The sequence below is a fragment of the Trichosurus vulpecula genome, chromosome 1, assembly GCF_011100635.1.
Source record: "Trichosurus vulpecula isolate mTriVul1 chromosome 1, mTriVul1.pri, whole genome shotgun sequence".
Taxonomy (NCBI): domain Eukaryota; kingdom Metazoa; phylum Chordata; class Mammalia; order Diprotodontia; family Phalangeridae; genus Trichosurus; species Trichosurus vulpecula.
Window position 1 is genome coordinate 487,940,631 of NC_050573.1, and position 15,713 is coordinate 487,956,343.

Below are 15,713 nucleotides of genomic sequence, written 5' to 3' on the forward strand. Positions count from 1 at the left end.
TTCTGTATAGATTAAAGGTGGACATAAACAAAAGTGAGCTTTTGATTTATAAACTAATATAGGTATTCTACTCTGAATTTACCATTTGAAGAATAAGCCCAAAGTATTTATGAAATATGCACATGTATGAGATAGCTATAATGCACTGATAAATGAAATAATGTTGGCATTTTCTAGACAGAAAAGATCACTGTGCCAGATGTGTAATGAATTATTGTGTAAATAGAATGTTTAGCAATATTAATAAAACTCTATTAGTCAAATACGATATTTTATGACGGTACTGAGTACTATATGAGCCAGCTGGGCACAGAATATTTTATTCTTTTATGACTTCTTTGAAATAAATAGATATTTCATTTCATCTGTTCTTTTCTTTCTTTGTTTCTTTCTTTTTTGGACCACAAATGTTGTTTACAGGAACATTTCATTTCCCTCATTGTCTTTCATAACTTCATAACAAACCACGAGTTGTTGTTTGTAAAATGTTTTCTTGCAAAGTGATATTGTTATTCCATCAACACTCAGTGGGCAAACATATTTTTCAACATTCCTCTTTTAATTAACTTGTCTTCCAAACAAAGGCTACCAGATGAACACAATTTATCCCCAGCATGTATTTTCAGCTAGGAGGCAGATAATTATTGCTCACTGCCGAAATAATGTGCTCCAACTAACTCATGTAAAACAAACTTTAAATGTCATTTTACAGCAATAAAGATTATACAGCACAGAGTAGTCTTAAGATGGGACAATTACCCAGAGGAACTTCTCATTAACCTGAAGGTCAGGGGTGAGAGATGATTGCCAGCTCTTGCCAACACAAACCTAAATTGCTTTACGCTAAACTTAATGTCCTAATAATCACAAAAATAGGATGGTAAAGACTAAAGAGTTAATGTAACACATTTCCCAGTAGGCTTATATATTCTGTAAATAGGTTTGGTACCTGCAATCCTGCCTTTCTTGGCTGCCAAGGATCACAGCACAAACAATATTACATTACATAAAAGAAGCAGGAGAAAGAGGGAATTATCTCCTTTATTAAGCCAGTGGCAGCTCAGCAACATTTAAATGTATTGTTTCGATTAATCGCAACAACTGCCAAGTGGTTTTTAAGCACTAAGAGAAGATTGTGTTTTCAAACAAAGTGCTCTATTCCTGCCAAACATTCTCTGATGTTCCATGACATGTTAGAAATACATATAATGTAGGAGAAAATGCAGAACAAGCACACTCAGTCACTTTAAGCTAGAAATTCTGTTAGATGAGATTTGACGTTCTCAACAATCGTTTTTAGAATTACTTAGATAATTTCTTAATTCAGTTGTCTAACCCTTTTATCCTCAAAGTATAAGAGTTTTAAACATTTTTGCTCCTGGGTTATTGGGAGTGTGATTAGTGAATCTAGAGTGCTATATACAGAGATAGATACAGTGTAAAATAAATGAGATATTTGCTAAGATAAAAATTGTATTATGTAAATCTGGGATTACCCCAAACCAACTCACATAGATGTATTTGCTTTATAATCATCCAGAGTATATAATTAGTTGAAAGGAAAGGTATCTAATATATTTTCATAAACTTGATGCTTATTCTCCCACAAAAACACATACCATCTGAGGGGAAAGAATCAACACAGAGAGAGAACATGTGTAGAAGAACATATAGATGAAGGCATACAAACATAGGGAAGACACATAATGAATACATGAAGGAAGATAAAATGCATGCATAAGACATTACAGGGCCACCGTTATCATCTGGTAATGGTGTCATGCTGCTTGTGTCACAAAAGTTCCCATCTCATGTGGTACATAATTTCTGCCAAATTCTTGGCTGGCGACAAATTCTTCACCAGATGCATGTTCCCTATTTATGGTAGCTCTGTTTGCCTCATCTAGTCATCTGGTAACTACTAGTCACTGCCAAGTGTGGCTTCCCTGGACATGTGCTCATGAAGTTCCCCTCTTACTTCCAGCTTCTGTGTTTATCTGTAGTATTTTGCAGGTGTACCATCTCTTCTTCATAGTATGATGAGTAACCTGGGCTTGATCATGACTCTTGTACCTTAGAGCTTGAGGTTTTTCATAATATCTAGATAGGTAGTTAGATAGATAGACAGACAGATATGCACAGAGATTTTTTATTCTTTTATTTTTCAGTTCCAAATTTTACCTCCTCCACCTAATTATAGGTCAAGAAAAATATTGCAAAACTTACAGTTATGTAACTCAAATTTCTGAATTGGCCAAATTAAAAAGAAAAAAAAAAGAAGATGAAAAAATACTTCAATCTATCCTTTCAGTCCTTTGGTTCTCTTTCTGAATGTGGATAGCATTTTTCATAGAGTCATTTGGAATTGTGGTGGGTCATTGTGTTGATCACAGTTACAAAGTCTTTCCAAACTCATTGTCTTTAAAAAATTACTTTTATTGTGTATATTGTTGCCTGGTTCTGCTCACTTACCTATACATCAGCTCATATAGATTTTCCCAGGCTTTTCTGAACCCATCCCCAGTATCATTATTTGCAGCACAGTAGTATTCCATCACATTCATATACCACAATTATAGTGTATGTGTATGTGTATTGTAGTGTTTAAAATTTTACAGTGACATATAATTGTATGTATGTGTATGTGTGTATAGATTGATCTTCAAAACAACCATATGAACTTACTGCTAAGGTTTTTTTAATCCCCATTTTACAAATAAATAAACTGAGGCTGAAAGAGATTGAGTGACTTGCCTAAAATCAATTTGTAATCCTATAAGACAGGAATTTTGTTGAGGTGCCCCTTACTACAAATCTAGTGCTCTACCCAATATACTATAAATTCCTACATAGTTTCATAGTTCATATTATGCTTAGATGTCATTGTTAGAAAGAACTATACAGAGAAAGTTCCTACTAATGCAAAATGAGTATTATATATTTGTTGGGGTCCTCTCACCCCTGGTAGTCCTTGACCAGCAAGGACCTGTCTCCGTACGCAATGACGAGGCGGGAGTCAGGAATAGAAGGAACTCCGTTTATTGTTTTAGCAAGCAGGATTTTTATGCAGTACTAGCCTTCGTTACTGGGTGCAAGCAAGCTCATGCACGATCCTTTAAGCCTATCGGGAGCCCCAGAGCCATGCGTCACAGCTCGTGGACAACTCGTGTCCAGTCCTTCTTTGGAAGGGGGCATGTGCTGTTCATAGCCTGCCTTATCAGAAGAGGAGGACCCGAGCCAGACTGTGTAGCCCCAGATAGTTCCTTTTTCCCATGGGACTGTCCGTGGGCCTCAACTCCCAAGCTTATCAGGCTCTCAAGAGCCTCTTACAGATATTCACCGAAAATAGAAAAAAGAGCAAATGTGACCTATTGAAAAGAAAAAAAAAGTATAGTGTTTTTGCTGAAGTTTGCTGGCTTTCCCTTCCCTAGTTTCACTTAATTGTGGGGAAAAAAAATGAGTGCTGCTGGACTGTAGGTCTTCAGATTTGCTCAGAAAAAATATATATATTTCAAACAAAATCAGTATAAATAGACCAATGGCATTAATCCAGAAGCTTAGATTTTATACATACCCAGCAACAATAAAACCATAATACTTCATATAATCATGTATATACATATATGTATGTGTAGGTATGGATATACCCTACATAAAAAACAGTGGATTCCTCAATTCATATTTTATTTATGCTTTCCCCACTAAAAATTAATTAAAATTATGCTTTACTGAGATAAGACAAAAACCGTATGAGAAAGAATTGATGACTAAAATAAATGATGAGATTATCAGACATCACACATAATCATTTGACAATACATGTCCCGGAAAACTACAGTACAGCACATGTTGGAATAACAAAATGACTTACAAGTAAATGATCTTGGAAGAATAATCAGAGTGAACAGCTTAGGTTCAGTAGGATCAGGTACAGGGAAATATTTCTTCAGTTTTAATAAAGGGAAAGATAATGCATTCTGTAAAATATAGGCTCCTAGTCCCAAAGTTCATTCCTGGCACAATTCTAGAAACTGATAATTAAATGTATATTCTGGAGATATCAAATTAGCATGAGTTAAGAACAAGTTACATTAGACTAATCGCATTTACTTCCCCCCCTGCCAAATTATCAGACTACTAGATAAGGCAAAAGCCTTAGACATATTAATGTATTTATAATTTAGTGAGGCAGACTTTTAGTGATGTAAACATTCACAGCCAAATCTACCTCTGAAATCCCCAAAAGAATTCTAGATGACAATGTGGGGTTTTTTGGTTTTTGGTTTCTGTTTTTGTTTTTTACAAAGGAAAAACATTTGATTTATCCCTTCAAGAAAAACTGAAGGTGATGAGGTCACTTAACTTGCAAACATTCCACAGAAATGAAACATAATAAAAGTGCTCAAGGAAAATTATACAGAAGAGACTAAACAATGAAATAAGTTTACTCATGTTTTGGACTACTCATTAAATGTAACACTCTGTTACACTAATGAGCTCATTTAAACCTCTGGGCAATGTAATGGCCCCAAGGTTCATGTTATCCTCTCCTCTTTGACTTTAGGTAGTCAATTTCAGAAGAAAATTCATGAGTTCTGTGACAATTGTTCTGTGCTCCCAGTTGGGGAAATTCCTACCATTTAGACAGACATTGAGCTATCTGCTTAATGGTACATTTATACCTATCTCTAGTTAGCCCTTGGTCTCTGTGATTAAAATAAAATTTGTCTTATTGGAAGCATTTAGCTAATGAAAGGAAAGATATTCCAGTGTTTATGAATACACAGGCACTGGGAAGGAAAGAAGGGGAAAAACTGACTTTTTTTCTGGACTTCCCACAGCCTGAGTCTTTTGTTCTAAAATACCTCTATGGTCAGGGAGACTACTTGATAACTTCCTTCTGTGTCACAACTCAGGCCTGTGTGGCAATATCATAATTGATTCAACCTCTAAAATGAATATAATTCTAATTAACTTGGTAACTTGGAGATGACCCCTAGAGTGAATCCAAGTCTGCTCAGACTAGCTGAACAATATTTGTGTGCAAAGTCATTACAATTTGAAGAACTTTTCTATCCTTGCCTAATTCTAATGAGTGAGACTGATTGGCTATCTTATTCCTTACTTTAAGTGCAACAAAGTGGAATTAATTCTTTATTCTCCCCTTAAATAAAGGAACAGAATGGACTCAGTGATACAAGATGGAACAAAAAAATTCATAAAGGGCATAAAAATCCAGGGATAATTAAAGAGTCACTATTAAGAAGAATAAAATTTACATTATTTGGATCATATCTCACACCGCCCCATAATTTAGTTTCTTTTCTTAAAGCTGGATAGCAAAAGGAGAGGTGCACTAACATTGTGGGAAGTTGGAGAGATGAGAGGAAGGAGACAGAGGATTCTGCACAAGCACCCTGACTCAAACTGGATATTAGCAAAGTTGGGATAGTGATGTCTTCACCCTAGAGGTTGGGTAAGATGGAAGAATAGAATAATAGTACTGGAGTGGAAGGGTTGGGAAAATAAAGGGGAATCCAAGGTTAGTCTGGATAAAGAAAAGGAAATAAAAAGGTGCCATTGACATGTGCTCAGCTGGGAAACAGAGAAAGATAGCACTCTCAACTGAAAAACCTAATGCTTTCCAGGACTACATTCTACCTTAAGAAAGAAAAGATTGTTTTTGTTTCCAAGGCAGATAAAGGTGGGATGAAAAGGAATGGATTCAAGCTGAGTCTTAGGAGTATTAAGAGCATGGGATTATAGTGAGGAAAAGGGAAGAACCAGGGCACATTACTTGACAGTGAGTGCCACCATATATTATTCCCTCCTTAACCTGATATTTCTAGGAGTGAGACATGACAACGGATCTCACATAATAAAAGTAAATAAGTACTACATGACACCTACAAATATTCACATGGGAATAAGAGAGAAAGAAACTCAATTTTTATATTGTAGATGCGTTACATTTCGAGAGATAGAAAATAAAGAAGTAACAAATAAGTGGTTAGTGAGTAGGAGAATAAAATTCAAAAAAGCCTAAATGGGGGGAAAATGAAGAGGAAAAGAAAACAAATAAATAATTCTTGGAAAAGCAAGCCAATAGGGGCAAGATGGAGGAGTGAAAGCAAGGACTCACCTGAGTTCTCCCACAAACTCCTTCAAATACCTCTAAAAATGAATCTGAACAAATTCCAGAGTGGCAGAATCCACAAAGAGACAGAGCTTGGCAGATTTCCAGTCTAATACAAGCTGGAGGGTGGACAGGAGTGGTCTATTGCACCGAACTGAGAGAGAAGCACAGTGTAGCATGGGCTGCACCAGTGCAGATTTGACAATAGCAAAGCTGAAGCATATCTCAGCAAACTGAATCATTGGCAGCAGTGGTGATTTCCAGATTTCTCAATGAAAGATGGGGTTCAGTCAGAGCTAGGTGAGAGAGAAGTACAGGGCCTGTGGTAGTGGCAACAGCTACTCCTGGGGCTATCAGCCTGAAGACTGAATGTTTGGAAGTCACCTATTTAAACCTCTGGGAGCCAAGATGGCAGAATAAATAGTAACTTGCTTTCACCCTCCGTTGTTGAATTTGAAAAACCCAGAGAATATTGCCCTAAGAAAAATCCTGAAATAGTGGGGCCAGCAGAAAGACGGGGGTATGACAATCTTTTAGCTCTAGTTCAGGAAGCTAGGGGGATTAATGGGAAAGCTCTTTCTTGCTGTGGCTGAAGGCGATCAGTACAGGGTGGAAAGCATCCCAGCAAGTCAGCAGTAAGCCCCACCTCAGTGGACCTGCAGAAGATCCTGAGACCCAGGGTGGAGGAGCAGGCAAGCACCAACACCAGGTGCACACCACTTCCAACTCAGCACCAGTTAAATATCAGACCACTGCAATATCCAACTGTAAACACCTGAGGCCAAAGCACAAGAAGTCTGAGACAGTGCCCCCTGGGCCCCAGAAGCAGAGATCAAATTTAAAAGCCAGGGGGAAAAAGGCAAACAATATGAGCAATAATAATTAATTAATAATAATAATAATAGTAAATCGATGACCATAGAGAAACATCTTGGTGAGAGGAAGATTAAAACACGAGTTCAGGAGAGGACAACATGGTCAATATACCCACATCTGAAACCTCAAAGGGGAATATGAACTGTCCTCAAGTCCAAAAAGCCTTCTTGGAAGAGCTCAAGAAGGATTTTAAAAGTCAAATAAGAGAAGTAGAAGAAAAATTTAAAGATATAATTGAAAAATAGAAAATAAAGTACACTGAGGAAAACAACTCCTTAAAAAGTACAATTCGTCAAATGGAAATGCAGCTTTAAAAGCCAAATGAAAAAAAAAACCAATTAGATAAAAATTAGAGTTGTGTATCTAGAAGCTAATAACTCTATGAGGCATCAAGAATCAGCCAAACAAAATCAAAATAATGAAAAAATAGGAGAAAACATAAAATGCCTCCTTGGAAAAAAAAAAACTGACCTGGAAAATAGACCCAGGAGAGATAATTTAAGAATTATTGGTCTACCTGAGAATCATGACAAAAAAAAAAAGAGCCTGGACAGAATCTTTCAAGAAATCATCAAGGAAAACTGCCCCAATGTCCTAGAACTAGAGGGTAAAACAGTCATCAAAAGAATCCACTAATCACTTCCTGAAAGAGATCCCAAATTGAAAACCCCAAGGAATACTGTAACCAAATTCCAGAATTATCAGATTAAGGAAAAATTTTGCAAGCAGCCTGAAAGAAACAATTCAAATACCATGGAACTACCATCAGGATTTCGCAGGACCTTGCAGGTTCTACATTAAAAGATTGGAGATCTTAGAATATGACATTCCATAAGGCAAAGGAGCTTGGATTACAACCAAGGATCAACTACCTAGTGAGATCAAGGATAATCTTTCAGGGGAGGAGATGAGCATTCAATGAAATAGGGCAATTCCAGACTTTCCTAATGAAAATACCAGAACTCAGTGGAAAATTTGATTTTCAAATACAAGACTCAAGAGAGTCATAAAAAGTTAAATAGGAAAAGGAAAAAAAAAACTTTACTCAATAAGGACAAACTGCTTACATCCCTACATGGGAAGATGATACAACTCATGAGAATTGTATCTTTATTACATCATATAGAAGGAAAATATGTAGGCAGAGGGAGTGGGTTTAATTTGATTCGATGTGTTGGTAAAAATCTAATTAAGTGCTGAAAAAAAAATTGTAATTCTAGAAGAGAAAAGGAGGAGGCAGAAAAGGGTAAATTACATCACATGAAGAGGGAAAAAAGATATATTACAGTAGATGGAAAGAAGGGAGGGTGATGAGCATTCTTTGACCTGTACTCTCATCAGATTTGGTTCAAGGAGGAAATAACATGCTAGGTATAGAAATCTAACTTGCCCTACAGGTAGTTGGAGGGGAAAGGGGAAAGAAAAGGGAATGGGTCTGATAGAAGAGATGGCAGATTGAGGGAGGGGGTGGTCAAAGCAAAACTCTAGTGAGGAGGGAAAGGGAGAAAGGAGAAAGAAAAGCATAAAGGGGAGGGGGATAGGATGGAGAGAAAGAAACAAATAGTAATCATAACTGTGAATGTGAATGGGATGAACTCTCCCATAATATCGAAGCTGATAGAAGAATGGATTAAAAACCATAATCCTACAAGATGTTATTTACAAGAAACACATTTGAAATGGCTGATATACATAGGGTAAAGGTAAAGAGCTGGAGTCGAATATATTATGTTTCAGCTGAAGTGAAAAAAAAGCAGCAGTAGCACTCCTAATATTAGATAAAGCAGAAGCAATAATAGATCTAATTAATAGAGATATGGAAGGAAACTATATCCTGCTAAGAGGAAAAGCAGTCCATGGAGAACTTTAAGTTAAGAAAATGTAAAAAGGGAGGTAAGGATAGAGGATTTTTTTCTGGATTCTGGCTTTATTAGAAGTAAGGAGCTCAAGAATTGGGTGAGGCTGCAATGGCAGAAGAAGCAGGATGGAGAAAGTTTAAATGGGGCTAACTAAGGCGAATGGAGCAGTGTTCCTTCAATGGAGAGGCAGGGGAGGTGAGGAATAGGGGGGAAATGGGAGGAAGGAGAGGCAGGATGAAGTCTGGACTCAAAAAGGAGGGGTAGAAGGTAGAAAGCTAGCAGAGGGCTCAGAAAAGAGCCTCCCAAGAAGTGTGAGTGAACATCAGGGCCAATCTCAGTTGCTGGTAGGTGACAAACATCACTACGTTCCTGTATTAGGAGGGCAGAGTTTATAATCTCAAAGAGGATCATATATATGTCTGAAAGGTTCGGAACTGCTGGATATAAGAAACTCAAAGTAGGAGGCAGAAGAATCAAAGCATATATTTAGGCTCCACAGTAACCAACCCATGAACCAGCATCCCCATTTTGACATATTGATCAAAAGCTTCCAAGCCCAATAAGTACGCTTGAAAGAGTAACCAGGAGGCTACAGAGAAGCATGATGGTGTAAAGCAAAATCATGCTTCCCCCTCTATGGTAAAAAGATTACCCACTGGCCTCAAGTCCTTGTTCAGCTTCCTCCCGTAGGTCAGATCTGCTACCGGCAGCTCCTGCTTCAGCTTCGGCTGAGGCTGTAGCTATAGCAGCCTCTGGCTCCAACGGATGCTGTTTTTTACCATCCGGCTTCTGCGGGGGTGTAAGGTACGCCCGGGAAAGCACAGGTTCTTTCAATCTGCTTAAGCAAGGTGAAGGGGTTGACCGGGAAAGCACAGGTTCTTTCCATCAGCTTAAGCAAGGGAAGCAAGGTGAAGGGGCCAACAAGCTTACTCCAGTCCAACATACAAACAGCATTCAGTTCAGGGGAAAAAGCCAAACTAGTCAAGGGCACTTGTTGACTAAGTGCTAAGGAGCCCATTTTTGGTTGCCAACACAGTTCCAGGAGTCCAAGTGAAGGAAGGAAGGCATGAACCCTTTGTAGAAGGCTTGAGGTCACTCCTTCCAAAGCATGGTGAGGGCACAATGGCCAGCACTAGCATACTGGCCCGTAGCAGAGTTCATGTATCTCATTTTGACCACGTCCACAGGAGAAGCAATGATGGTGGTACAGAAGCCAGACCCAAAGGTTGATGTGAAGTGGCATGGAAAGTCATCAGTCATGAGATGGGCCTTCAGGAGGGCATCTTTGATGAGATCAGAGGTCACCAGATCAGCACTATTGATGATAGCATCGTGGGCAACATTGGGTGAAGTTCCTTTCCGTAGGTCCTAAAGTCCCTCCTCTGGGGCAGTAATCTTGTAGGCATCCAATGTGCCCTGGTATCTCCGGCTACCACCTGCATGAGCCTGGGCCTGGAAACATACCTTCACCATGTCTGTGGGTTGGGCTACTCACTTCTAGTGCCCCTGTGGTACAGTCTGCCAGGAGGTGACTTCCAATGCCTGCTTGCTCAGATCCTTTGGTATAGAATTGCTTGACAGAGTCATAGAGGTCAATGAGGACAGAGGCAAAACTCGTCTGGCACCAAAACCCAGCCATCAATCTATTGTACAGGCTTCCAGGGACCTCAGTCTTCACCATGGTCATGATGGTATCCATGATACCCTGATACTGGGCATTGGTAGAGAAAGCTTAGGTGGCCCCCTGGTTCTCTCCTTGAATCTACAGCCTGAGTTTGTCTGTGTGCAAGGGAAAAGTGATGAGGTCAGTGATGCAGGCAGTGGTGCCAGCCCCAAGGAACTTTATGGTGGCTGTTGGGGGTATATATGTAGGCTTAAATACCAAAGTGATGTGACAGTAGCTTTCTACTACTTCCCAGGAGGCAGAGGAGAAATGGAAAGATAGCCTCCACTGATTTAGCAAGAGGAGACAGAGGAATTCTGCTGGCATCTGGATCTGGAGGGTCTAATGATGATGGCACCTTGATCAAGCTTCTCTAAAGGTATCCCGCTCTTTAAAGTTGCTCACAGCAACTATGTCCCACTGCCCTTGATTTTCCATAGAAAGCTGTTCGGAAACTGAACAGCTAATGATCATACTATGTGCCCAGGTATATAGAGGAAAACAGGAGGAGGTAGCAGGAATCACAAGTCCTGCAGCAGAGTGTGGAGTCTGGCAGGCTGGAGGGGCTACCTAGCTATCTCTTGACTGAATTTCTTAAAGATCCCAGTCTTGGAGGAGGTGGATGCATGTGCTAAGCAGAGATAGAGGATAGCTCAGTTGGAATTCTGTCACCTTCACCTTTTATTGTTAGCAAGGCTTGAGGCTCATTTGACTTCATTCTCCAGGATGTCTGCCTTTACATCAGTAAACACACCATCATAGTTATAGATGATGTTAAAATCTTACACAGTTCTTCTGTGTATTCTTGCCACTTCTTAAACTTTTTTTTGAGGGGGAAAGGCAGGGCAATTGGGGTTAAGTGACTTGCCCAAGGTCACACAGTTAGTAAGTGTGTCGAGTGTCTGAGCCTGGATTTGAACTCAAGTCCTCCTGACTCCAGGGCCTGTACTCTACTCATTGTGCCATCTAGCTGCCCCACTAATCTTTTGTATTTCTGATATGTCCCTACCATTTTTGTCTTTTATCACATCCATTTTTACATGAAATATTCCCATAATATCTTAATTTTCTTGAAGATATCTCTTGTTTCTCCCATTCTATTGGTTTCTTCTATTTCTTTGCATTGATCATTTAGAAAACTTTCTTATCTCTCCTTGATATTCTTTTAGAATTCTGCATGCAGTTGGGTATATCTTTCCTTTTCTCCTTTTACTTTCACTTTCCTTCTTTCCTCAGCTATTTGTAAAGCCTCATCAGGCAGCCATTTTGCTTTCTTCTTCTTCTTCTTTGAAATGTTTTTTGTTGCTGCTTCCCATACATTATTGCAAAGCTCTGTCCATAGTTCTTCAGGCACTCTATCTACCAGATCTAATCCCTTAAATATGTTCATCACTTCCATTTCATATTTATAAGGGATGTTATTTAGGTCATACCCATACAGTCTGGTGGTTTTCCCTACTTTTTTTAATTTAAGCCTGAGTTTTGCAATAAGAACTTGTGATCTAAGCCACAGTCAGCTCCAGATCTTGTTGTAACTGACTCTATAGGACTTCTCCACCTTTATCTGTAAAGTATATCATCATTCTGATTTCAATATTGGCCATCCAGTGATGTCCATTTGTTGAATCGCCTTTTGGGTTGCTAAAAAAAGTTTGCTATCACCAGAGTGTTATCTTGTCCAAAATCCAGTTAGTCTCTGCTCTGCTTTATTTTGTACTCCAAGGCCGAACTTGACTGTTATTCCAATTGTCTTTTGATTTTTTTTTAACTTTAACATTCCAAGCCTCTATGATGACTGTGACATCTTTTTTTATAGTATTCTTTCTAGAAGGCGTAAGTCTTCTAAGAACTCATGAAATTTGGCCTTTTCAGTGTCCGTGGTGGGAGTATAGACTTGTACTACTGTGACAATGATTGCTTGCCTTGGATTCAAACAAATATCATTTTGTCATTTTTGAGATTATACCCCAATACTGCTTTATCACTCTTTTATCGACTTTGAGGACTACTCCATTTCTTCTAAGGGATTCTTGCCCACAGTAATATACGTAGTGATTACCTGAATTAAATTCACCCATTTAAATCTGTTTAAGTTCACTGACATCCAGGATGCCCATGTTTAATCTTTCCATTTCCTGTTTGGCTGCATCCAGTTTACCTTGTTTCATTGATCTTATATTCCAGGTTCCTGTGCAACTTTGACTTTTACAGAATTGTATTTTCCTTCTGCCACAAGACACATCTGCAGCTGAGCTTCCTTTTGGCTTTGGCCCAGCTATTTCATTAGTACCAGAGCTACTTGTAGTTGTCCTCTGCTCTTCCCTTGTAGCGTGTTGGATACCTTCCGACCTGAGGGACTCATCTTCTGGTGTCATATCTTCAATAAAACTTCTAAAACATTATTATACTATAATTTGTATCCTGAATATCATTGTAATTGAAAGATATTCCCACAAGGGAACATTTGTTTACAAAGTGCTTATTATGTTCTCTTTGGATGGTGTCCTTCAGAATTGTTTGATTAATTGGAAACCTGAGGCACTTTGGTCTTTTTTCCCCCTCTTGAAATTAAACTACATGAATTAAATCTCACTATGGGTGGCTTTACATCTAAATTATCTTTACAGCATAAAATGGGACTTAAAAGATCTGAAGAAAAGTGGCAACTGAATAGATAACAATTGTTCATTAGATTATTGTGAATATAGAGCTCCTAATAAATTTATAGTAAGAAGTTCTCAACTCTTATACATTACTATTATTAAATCAGTCAACTATAACAAAAAATAAATCATTTTAGATGAGCAGAACACTGAATTTAAGTGGCATTGGGTGATATTTAAAGAGCTTTTAATATTCTTTTTATTATTATGAACTTGATAAATTTCCATGAGCTTAAAATTTTCCCCATGCAATTTTGAACAGAAAAAGAAGTCTTCATATTAAATAATGAATCTCTACCACATATACCTTTAATATTTACAAAAAAAGATTTTTTTCAAACTTAACATGCTAGCTCCAACCCTTGCTCTTGTCTGTATTCCCTTCTGAACATTTTCCTGATCTATGCATTTTTATTGATTCAATGAGTCTTATACTTCTTTCCTTTTTTGTTAGCAGTATCACTGTCCTTCTTCTTTTCCCTTGCTTCCCCCAAACCAATAAATCTCTCCATACAAGTTAATACAGTAAAGCAAACCAAATCCACTTATTGGCTATGTCTTAAAACCTGTATCTCATTCTGCCCCTATAGTTTATTATTTATGCACAATACGTGGAGCACTGGGCTTGGAATCAGAAAGACATCTTCCTGGGTTCAAATCCGGCCTCAGATACTTTAGTAGCTGTGTGAATGTGGGCAAGTTGCTTAACCCTCTTTTCCTCAGTTTCTTCTTCTGTAAAATATACTGGATGAGGAAATGACAAGCCACTCCAGTGTGATTGCCAAGAAAACACCCAATTGGGTCACAAAGAGTCAGACATGTTTGATGCAGCTCAAAAAGACAAAAAAAGCAAAGCTCACATTTAGATTCCCCTTCTGGGAGCCAAGATGTTAAAGTAAGCAGTAAATTGCTGTAACTCTCCCATACTCATCTCCAAACAACCATAAAATAGTGCCCTGGGACAAATAACAGCAGAGTCATCAGAAAGACAAGTTGGAGGTTCTTTTTAGGCCAGAGACTTGAAGGATCAGCAAGAAATGCTCATCACATAAGGGTAAAAAGGAGCATATTCTTGGACAGAAAGCATCCCTGCAAGCCAACAGCAAGCCAGTGGCAAGCCCCACCTCAGGAAAACCAGCTAGAGATCCCAAGCCCCTGTGCAGTAGAGGAGGCAAAAGCCAACACCAGGACTCCCCAAGTGCCTTGGCATAGCCAAAGGAACCAGAAGACTCCAGCTGTGAAAACCACCATTTGTTTCAGCATAGCCCAGGGCAAGCAGGCATCCTGTAATGGCCAGACCTCCAAGTGCTTCAGTGTGGACCCCAGGAAATGCAGAAACATGTCACTAGACCTCAGCACATACCAGACACCACCAGTAGGACCCCAACTTAGCACCAGGTAAGCTGTCAAACCCTCATGGCCTCCAGCAGTGCTTGCCACCCCCATTCAACCCCTTCAACACAGTACCAGACATGAGGGTCCTCCTTGGGCCTCAGGGAAATATCAGTGCAGCACCAGGTAAACAGTCAGAGCTGCAGCCACTAGTTCAAGAACCCTAAAACAGAGCCTCTTTCACCCTTTGAGCAGAGATCAAATTTAAAAGACAGGAAAAAGGCAAAAAAAACCAGATGAGCAAGAAACAACAAAAACCAATCTAACCAGAGGAGGTTGTTATAGTGACAGGAAAGACCAAGATGTAAACTCAGAAAAAGACAAAAATGTCAAAACACCTATGTAAAACCCCAAAGAAAAATTGGAAGTGACATCAGTCCCAGTAGGAACTCATGTAAGAGGTCAAAAAGGAACTTATAAATCATATATGAGAGGTAGAAGAAAAATTGGGAAAAGAAATGAGTGATGCAAGCGAATTATCAGAAAAGGGACTAAGCTTGGAAAACTGCTTAAAAAGTAGAATTGGCTAAATGGAAAAGGAGGTACAAAAATCCACAGAAGAAAGCAACTCCCTAAAGAGTACAATTGGCCAAATGGGAAAAAAGGACAAAAGCTAATTAAGGAAAATAGTAACCTAAAAGTTAGAATACAGCAAGTGGAAATGAGGAAATAATCTTTACTGCAAGTGCCTCTGACAAAAGCCTCATTTCTTAGATATATAGAGAAGTGAGTCAAATTTATACAAATACAAGCCATTCTCTAATTGTTAAATGTCAAATTCTATGAATAGGCAGTGTTCAGATGAAGAAATCAAAACTATCTATAGGTATATAAAGAAATGCTCTAAATCCCTTTTGATTAGAGAAATACAAATTAAAACAATTTTGAGATACCACCTCATACCCATCAGATGGGCTAATATGACAGAAAAGGAAATGATAAATGTTGTAGAAGATTTCGGAAAAGGGGGACACTGATGGATTGTTGGTGGAGTTGTAAACTGATCCAACCATTCTGTAGAACAATTTGGAACTATGTCCAAAGGGGTAGAAAACTGTGCATGTTCTTCGCTCCAGCAATACCCCTACTGGGTCTGTGTCCCAAAGTGATCCTAAAAAAGTAAA

General features: G+C 38.6%; 2 pseudogenes; both read right to left on the reverse strand.

Moving 5' to 3' along the window:
* Positions 1-3,146: 3,146 nt before the first annotated feature.
* On the reverse strand, positions 3,147-10,861 carry LOC118840361 (annotated as a pseudogene).
* Positions 10,862-10,897: 36 nt separating this feature from the next.
* On the reverse strand, positions 10,898-12,909 carry LOC118840368 (annotated as a pseudogene).
* Positions 12,910-15,713: the final 2,804 nt, after the last annotated feature.